The sequence below is a fragment of the Liolophura sinensis genome, chromosome 2, assembly GCF_032854445.1.
Source record: "Liolophura sinensis isolate JHLJ2023 chromosome 2, CUHK_Ljap_v2, whole genome shotgun sequence".
Taxonomy (NCBI): Eukaryota; Metazoa; Mollusca; class Polyplacophora; order Chitonida; family Chitonidae; genus Liolophura; species Liolophura sinensis.
In genome coordinates, this window is record NC_088296.1 from 23186142 (window position 1) to 23194979 (window position 8838).

Consider the following 8838-nt stretch of genomic DNA (forward strand, 5'->3'; position numbering starts at 1 on the left):
ATGCAGACATACAGTTGTCACCATGCAGACATATTATTGTCACCACGCACACATCCAGTTGTCACCATGCAGACATACAGTTGTCAGCATGCAGACACACAGTTGTCACCATGCAGACATGCAGTTGTCACCATGCAGACATACAGTTGTCACCATGTAGACATACAGTTGTCACCATGCAGCCATACAGTATATTATAGCGTGTGATGAAAGTCCGTTGTTTCGCTTTTATTATTTCACATCACTCAGTAATGTGTTGTGGCGCGATGTGAACTATGACACTGATAGAGAACATGTTATCGACTTGTTGACATCGTGAAAGCGTGTAACGGTCTACAAAACGGTATTTCAAATGCACTGACATTCTGTATGTTCCGTAAAGATATGTTCTCTCCTCGCATGTGATGTTTGCACGTGACAGACTACTATGTTCATTGAAAATGATTGTTTGATTAACTCTGTTCTTTCCCGCCAAAGTTCGCACTACAACCACAACAAATGGTAAATGTAATCAGTGTGATACAGTAAGTACAGTTAACAGTGACGAAGGCCTGGCGCCTACATTCTATGGCATATATAAAAAGGGCGTACTGAGTGAAGGCCTCTTATGCAGATTTATGTTTGTTTTCTTTGCAGTCAATCGCATATTTCTGAGCTATAAGTGATCACAACTATACGCCGGTTCAAGTCTTGTTCAACTGCTATACCACGGTTCAAGCTTGTTCATTAAAATCGGTGATTTCTTGGAACAACGAATTGGCATTAAGCTGTCACCTACACAGGTTCCTGTTTGATTATTTTTTTTTTAACAAGCGCATACAATGAAAAATGACGCCATGAGTTTCCTTGTATAAGTTGCCAGGAAAGGCTGGCTTTATAGGCCTTTATTCCAGCTGAGTTAGCGGACACGCCGATGTCACCCCTGCTATGAGCACTTCGCGGGAGACCTGTCTGGTCTCCAGGCTTACTTTCAATGTGTCTCAATTACTGAGTGTCTGTGATTATTGAGAAGTTATGGTACATGTAACTGGCACCCTGCCCATTCAGCCGCACATATATTTTATCTGTTTATTTGATTGATTGGAGTTTTACATCATACTCAAGAATATTTCACTTACAAGATGGCAGCCAGCGTTATGATGGAAGGAAACCAGACACTCACAGATATGCTTTGCCTTGGTATAAAATAATACCTGGAAAATGAACTTATTTTATTCAGCATTTAAAGTCCATTAAGTATATAAATAAATCCTAAATCTGTGTTTTCACAGGGCTGAAATGATCTTGGACCAGTACAGACAGAAAGCCCAGCTGTATAAGAATGATATTTTACCGGTGCCTTTGGGAGACGACTTTAGATATGACAAACTTGATGAATGGGACAACCAGTTCAACAACTACCAGTGGCTGTTTGATCATATCAATGCTAGAGCAGAGTTAAATGCTGAGGTAAGTCATATATTGTATAGTGGACCTCAGATATGACAAACCTGATGAATGGGAAAACCAGTTCAACTACCAGAGGCTGTTTGATCATATTAATGCTAGACCAGAGTTAAATACTGAGATAAGTCATATATTGTATAGTGGACCTCAGATATGACAAACCTGATGAATGGGAAAACCAGTTCAACAACTACCAGAGGCTGTTTGATCATATTAATGCTAGACCAGAGTTTAAATACTGAGATAAGTCATATATTGTATAGTGGACCTCAGATATGACAAACCTGATGAATGGGAAAACCAGTTCAACAACTACCAGAGGCTGTTTGATCATACCAGTGCTAGACCAGAATTAAATGCTGAGGTAAGTCCTATATTGTATAGTGGACCTCAAATATGACATATCCGGATGAATTGGACAACCAGTTCAACAACAACCAGAGGCTGTTAGATCATACCAATGCTAGACCAGAGTTAAATGCTGAGGTAAGTCCTATATTGTATAGTGGACCTCGGATATGACAAACCCCATGAATGGAACAACCAGTTTTCCTAGAAACCCAATCAATGTTTCAGTTTGACACGGGTGATTTCTTTTATATCTTCAGCTGCAATTTGGCACCCTGAAGGACTTTTTCAATGCTGTGGCACAGAGATCTTAGCTCGAACCTGAACACGACCTTTTGCCCAAGGACTACCCTGTGCTGAGAGGGGATTTCTTCACATATTCTGATCGTGAGGACCACTACTGGAGCGGCTATTTCTCCTCACGCCCCTTCCACAAAAGTCTAGACAGGATCACGGAGTACCATTTGAGGTGAAGTGTCTCTGTTGTCTGTATACAAATGGTTTAAATGATGTGTATAATGCGTGCTCTCTTCAGAAGACAGGTACAGCTGCTTGGTGTGATGGTTTCCTCTCGGGTTCCTGCATGTATGAACATTTTGACTGATATAGTGTTGAAGTATTCTGGATTCGTGTGGCGTAATATAGCAGTTGTACTGTAGGCCTGGAAATGATTTTTAAGCTGGTGCATGATATAATGGCAAATCTTCCAGCTTTTTACATTCTGAAAAAAGTTAGGGTTATAAGCATGGGGGTTTTGTCCTGTGACAAACAGTCGGTCCCTGTCAAAATAATACTTGTCGCAGGACATTTCCGGTGGCTGCTTGAATGAATGAATGAACGAATGACACCTGACTGCTTATTGAATGAATGAATGAATGAATGAGTGAAGGCATGAAACCTGACTGCATTTATTGAAGAAATAAAGAATGAAGTAAACAGTTCTGGGTAGGGGAGACGGGTAGTGTCTGGTCTACACATTCTTCAGATGAAGCAGTGTTTCTCCAACTTGTTTGCTTGAGTAGATAAAGAGATAGATATTACAGTTGGATATGTCGGATGTATATATACACCTGTGTGTTGAAGTGCAACATAGTTTGTAATAACATACATGATCTAGGAGTTATCTCCCCTTTTCTTGCAATATCAAAGAAAATAAAGATACAGCTACATGTATATCGGGACAGGGACTGCTTAGCACCCATGTATATCGGGACAGGATCTGCTTAGATCCCATGTATATCAGGGCAGGAGCTGCTTAACACCCATGTATATCAGGACAGGATCTGTTTAGCGCACATGTATATCGGGACAGGATCTGCTTAGCACCCATGTATATCGGGACAGGAACTGCTTAGCACCCATGTATATCAGGACAGGAACCGCTTAGCACCCATGTATATCGGGACAGGATCTGTTTAGTGCACATGTATATCGGGACAGGATCTGCTTAGCACCCATGTATATCGGGACAGGATCTGCTTAGATCCCATGTATATCAGGGCAGGAACTGCTTAGCACCCATGTATATCGGGACGGGAACTGTTTAGCACCCATGTATATCAGGACAGGATCTGCTTAGCACCCATGTATATCGGGACAGGATCTGCTTAGCACTTATGTATATCGGGACAGGATCTGCTTAACACCCATGTATATCAGGGCAGGAACTGCTTAGCACCCATGTATATTGGGACAGGAACTGCTTAGCACCCATGTATATCAGGACAGGATCTGTTTAGCGCACATGTATATCAGGACAGGATCTGCTTAGCACCCATGTACATCAGGACAGGATTTGCTTAGCACCCATGTATATCGGGACAGGATCTGCTTAACACCCATGTATATCGGGACAGGATCTGCTTAGCACCCATGTACATCGGGACAGGATCTGCTTAGCACCCATGTATATCAGGACAGGATCTACTTAGTGCACATGTTTATCAGGACAGGATCTGCTTAGTGCACATGTATATCAGGACAGGATCTGCTTAGTGCACATGTATATCAGGACAGGATCTACTTAGTGCACATGTTTATCAGGACAGGATCTGCTTAGTGCACATGTATATCAGGACAGGATCTGCTTAGTGCACATGTATATCAGGACAGGATCTGCTTAGCACCCATGTACATCGGGACAGGATCTGCTTAGCACCCATGTACGTCAGGACAGGATCTACTAAGTGCACATGTATATCGGGACAGGATCTGCTTACATCCCATGTATATCAGGACAGGATCTGCTTAGCACCCATGTATATCAGGACAGGATCTGCTTAGTGCACATGTATATCAGGACAGGATCTGCTTAGTGCACATGTATATCAGGATAGGATCTGCTTAGTGCACATGTATATCAGGACAGGATCTGCTTAGCACCCTTGTATATCAGGACAGGATCTACTTAGGGCACATGTATATCAGGTCAGGACAGGATCTGCTTAGTGCACATGTATATCAGGACAGGATCTGCTTAGTGCACATGTATATCAGGACAGGATCTGCTTAGCACCCATGTACGTCATGACAGGATCTACTTAGTGCACATGTATATCAGGACAGGATCTGCTTAGCACCCATGTATATCAGGACAGGATCTGCTTAGCACCCATGTACGTCAGGACAGGATCTACTTAGTGCACATGTATATCGGGACAGGATCTGCTTACATCCCATGTATATCAGGACAGGATCTGCTTAGCACCCATGTATATCAGGACAGGATCTGCTTAGTGCACATGTATATCAGGACAGGATCTACTTAGTGCACATGTACATCAGGACAGGATCTACTTAGCACCCATGTATATCGGGATAGGATCTGCTTAACACCCATGTATATCGGGACAGGATCTGCTTAGCACCTATGTATATCAGGATAGGATCTGCTTAACACCCATGTACATCGGGACAGGATCTGCTTAACACCCATGTGCATCAGGGCAGGATCTGCTTAGCACCCATGTATATCGGGATAGGATCTGCTTAGCACCCATGTGTATTTGTGTGGATGCAGTCTTGGCCTTTGAGAGGAATGTTTACAGTTCTCTGCCAACACAGTTTTTGGGGCTTGATGAAGATAAGCTTGTTACGCCACCCGTGTGGCAGTTTGTGCAGTTCAATCTTTGTTAATGAGCACTTTTCAGCGACCAATATGGTGTGTGTCTGTACATCACACGTGAAAAAGTTCATCTTTACATGTGACATCTTGTAGCTGGTTTGCTCCATCCGTTAAACTGACTGCCATCTTATAAATGGAAACATCATAGAATGCCTTGTGCTAGCAAGCAGCCTTATTGTGAGCAGTTGTGACTCATAAAAACTCCTTATAATAACTTTTCTTAAAAAATTTTCATAAAAACAAATGAGTCAGTGAAAAGGAAATAAACTCTCATTTTTTCAGAGCTGGAGAAATTGTCGTCTCCTTAGCCATGGGGTATGTTCGTAAATTGGTGTGAACAGTTTCCCGTCAGAACCTGTGATGAAGAAGGTGTCTGCTCGCAGTAGTTTGGGGCTGTACCAACATCATGATGGAATTACTGGCACTGCCAAGGACTTTGTGGTGGTGGACTACGTGAAAAAGTGAGTGTAACATATACATGTAGTATGACCTTTCTGGCGGAAGCAGTTGGGGAGCTTTTCGTTTGCCTCTGCAGAGCAATGTGATTATCTGCTTAGTTTTTGTTTATAGTGTATAATCTTGTGACAAGAATTTTCCGAATGTGACTACAGAGTTAATGAAGCACATTTTTATCAGTATAGCCATAAGCTGATTAGCTTGAGAACTACTGTGAAGTACTTTCTTTTTTTGTGTGGAACTAATTTTTGCGGATTTCGCGGTGACCAGTTTACTAGTTTACCAGGAAAATTAATCCCAGCGAAAAAATGTCCCCATATTGAATCATATACTACTGGTAGTAGTAATAAGGAAGTGAAATCTTTGCCAGGGTGACGGAAGTTGTGCTGAGAAAGGCCGATGGGACGACTAAATTTTTTGAGAGCAGGGAAGGGAAATTATGATCATGAAGTTTAAATATGTATAAACTCTGGTGCTAAGACTTGGTGGTTATAAAACAAAGTGGGAGTTTATTCGTCTTTAGTTTGATCAATCGTCGCTATGCCCGCAAAGTGAAAGAAAAGTAGATACTAGCATGTGCTGGCTTCTGATGAATGTCACTCTGATACACGCTATCCCATTGGCTGTGTCTCTCCTGTGGTCCAATGAGTGAGCTTCTGACAAACTGTGAAGTGTGTACAATAACACAATGGCTGTTTGACATCCACAGCAATGTTTGCGCTTTCTGACCTGCTACAGAGGACGATTAAAACTGAAAACAATGCAAAACTTCCCATGTTGCTTGATAAAGAATAAGTGACCTGTGCCGATAATGGGGTGAATTCATATGCATTGAACTGTTCAAAAAGGTGAGAGGTGACTTTGCCAGGTGTTTAAAAGTACTCATCAATGATTTGAAAAGAAGTGACACCTATTTGAGTACTGCTTACGGTAGGTGCGAAAGTAATCTTTTTATGCAGTGATAATCTATCCCCCGTTGTTTTAATCTCTGATCCAGATCACGAGGATTAGTGACACTGCAGGAAACAAAAGAGGATTAAAACTACCCATGATGATACTTGTTTCACGTGCTTGAATAATTTCAGCCATATTATATCTCAGAAAATTTTAAGATTTGTTTTTCAGTATTCTCTTAAATATGCGAAAATTAATTCCCGCAAACATATTTTTGAACAAATTCCAGAAAAATAAATTCCAGCAAATAATAAGTACTTTACAGTATTCTCTTTACCAGTGAGGTTGATGGTTCAAATCTAGCTAGCTTCTTTTGTTTCAGCTACAGCTTGTTACTTGTTTATAGTGAGGTTTTTGTCACCTATAAAGCTGATCACTATCTTTCAAATGAAATATTCTGAAGTTCAGTGTGAAACACCAACAAATAAATAAATCAGTTATATACAAGTATCTGTATATAATTCTGGGAGCTCCAGCAATGACTGCAGATATTTAAATTTTAATAGTTGTTTGTTTAAAGTCTCAGAATGAATATTATGAGAGATGGACAGAGAGGTAAAGTCATCATCACATGAGGTGTCAGACTCAAACCCAAGCATGTCTGGCTCAGATGAGGTCTCTTGCCCACACGTACAAGACTGACCAGTTAATGCCTGACTGATGATTGGTACACAGATATGAGATAATATTGCCACATTTTGATTGACTTTATTATATTCCCCCTCCTAATTAGGGAGGACATTTTGCGATTGCTTTTTCCGTCCATCTGTGTGTTCGTGCGTGCTTTCTTCTTCTCTTTGTGTATGGTTGCTCCACGTAAGTACCTCATTCATTTTGTTGATGATGACTTATTGCTCGTTTGTTTTATGTCTTTTGTCTTCAGGTTGTTGAAAGTCAGGATGATTGTGGAATATGCCTATTTACTCATGGTGTCCGACAGGAAAAGCTACTCCTATCAGGAATTAAGGTCTGTATTTAATATTGTAAGTTTCAGGAGTGAAAACAGGTGGGATAAATGGTTGATCTCTCAGTCTAAATATTTAATTATTCAAGCACAAAGATCGAGGCGTGATAAGTCAGATGCAACTGACCAATCAAAAGACACCTCAAAATAATCTTTGACATATCATGAATTGTGAGGGAAAACAGCTCACAAGTCAAATCTAACTTTTTGTCCGTCCAACATATATCAAAACACAGCTATTGCAAGTAGAACATTAATAAATGATTGATTTATTTATTTGATGTGAGTTTTATGCCCGTCTCCAGAATATTTTACTTGTATGACTTCAGCCAACATTACGGTGAGAGGAAACCAGGCAGAGCCCAGGGGAAAAGCAACGACCATCCGCAGGCTGCTGGAAGACCTTCCCATGTACGGCCATTAATAAATGAAGGTGAATAGAATGGGTGCTGCTATGGAACCTGTAGCACCAGTATTGCTGACTTGGTGGATTTATCAGTTTCCTGGATGTTCAGCTGGTGGGATATCATTTGTTCTGTTCCCAAACCCTGGTCGAAATGTAGATTTATGCACAAAGTAAATATGATTGGGCCGGTGTTGTGATACCCGACTTGAAATCAACTAAAACCATGTTTTGGCCACATCCACTAAACCTTTTCTCGGTCTAATCCTGCTGAGCCTTCTACTGTGTATATCTTCCAGCTACTTGTGTGACTTTACCTGTCCTGAAGATGACCTATTCAATTTTGTTGAAATATTGAAATGTCAAATGTGCGACTTATCAGTTTTTTAACAGAGTATTTATGCTTTTTACATTATGCAAATAGGAGCTAAATACCACAGTTTGTTTGTACCATAGTGTGCATGTAATGCTATTGTAGATTCCAAATGAGAATACGAGCTGAAAACTTAAATGCTGTGAGTTAGTTATGCCAGTGTACGGATTATTGTGTAGGAGAGAATGATAGGCCTGTTTGTGGTCATTACACTGTAAATAGTGCGCTGTCAGTCGGTCAGTCTGTGATGTGTGTTAAACGTTAAACACCAGGTGGTTTGCTGATTGGCTAATCCTTTATTAATTGTAAAGCCTTGAACAATTTTCATCCAAATACATACAGGACATAGTCCAGCGTAAATCTAAGTACATGAGCGTATTCAACTCCTAAGAATCTCTTCCCACCATAATCCGCCATCGTATAAGTGAAGTATTCTAGAGAATGGTGTAAAACACCACTCAAATAAATAAATAAATAAACCTGTGAGACACTTAGTCAACCAGCTACCTGGCCCTGAATATGTGTTCGAGAACTTGTATACGTATCTTAGACAATGTCAGAATGTACAGTGTGCGGAGAAATCCACTCTCCTCAAATTTGTTGCAGAAGGATACAGTTTGATGAGATAAAAGAAAATATACAATTTACACATTCAGATTGTATTGTAGAGTGTAAATTTGTGTTTAATTGTATTGTTGTAGGATGGATACATAACGTACCATGATTCAGTGCCGGAGAAGACAGTTCAGAGATTGAGTAACCCAGACACA

The 8838-nt window shown here is 40.6% G+C and overlaps 2 long non-coding RNA genes across 2 annotated transcripts; both read left to right on the top strand.

Annotated features, from left to right (window-relative positions):
- Positions 1 to 1207: 1207 nt before the first annotated feature.
- LOC135462678 (uncharacterized) lies at positions 1208 to 5361 on the top strand. Its single transcript, XR_010443470.1, has 3 exons — positions 1208 to 1449; positions 2055 to 2263; positions 5201 to 5361. It is a non-coding gene; the product is annotated as an uncharacterized LOC135462678 (long non-coding RNA).
- Positions 5362 to 7211: 1850 nt separating this feature from the next.
- LOC135462679 (uncharacterized) lies at positions 7212 to 8838 on the top strand. The gene is made up of 3 exons (XR_010443471.1): positions 7212 to 7295; positions 7622 to 7810; positions 8770 to 8838. It is a non-coding gene; the product is annotated as an uncharacterized LOC135462679 (long non-coding RNA).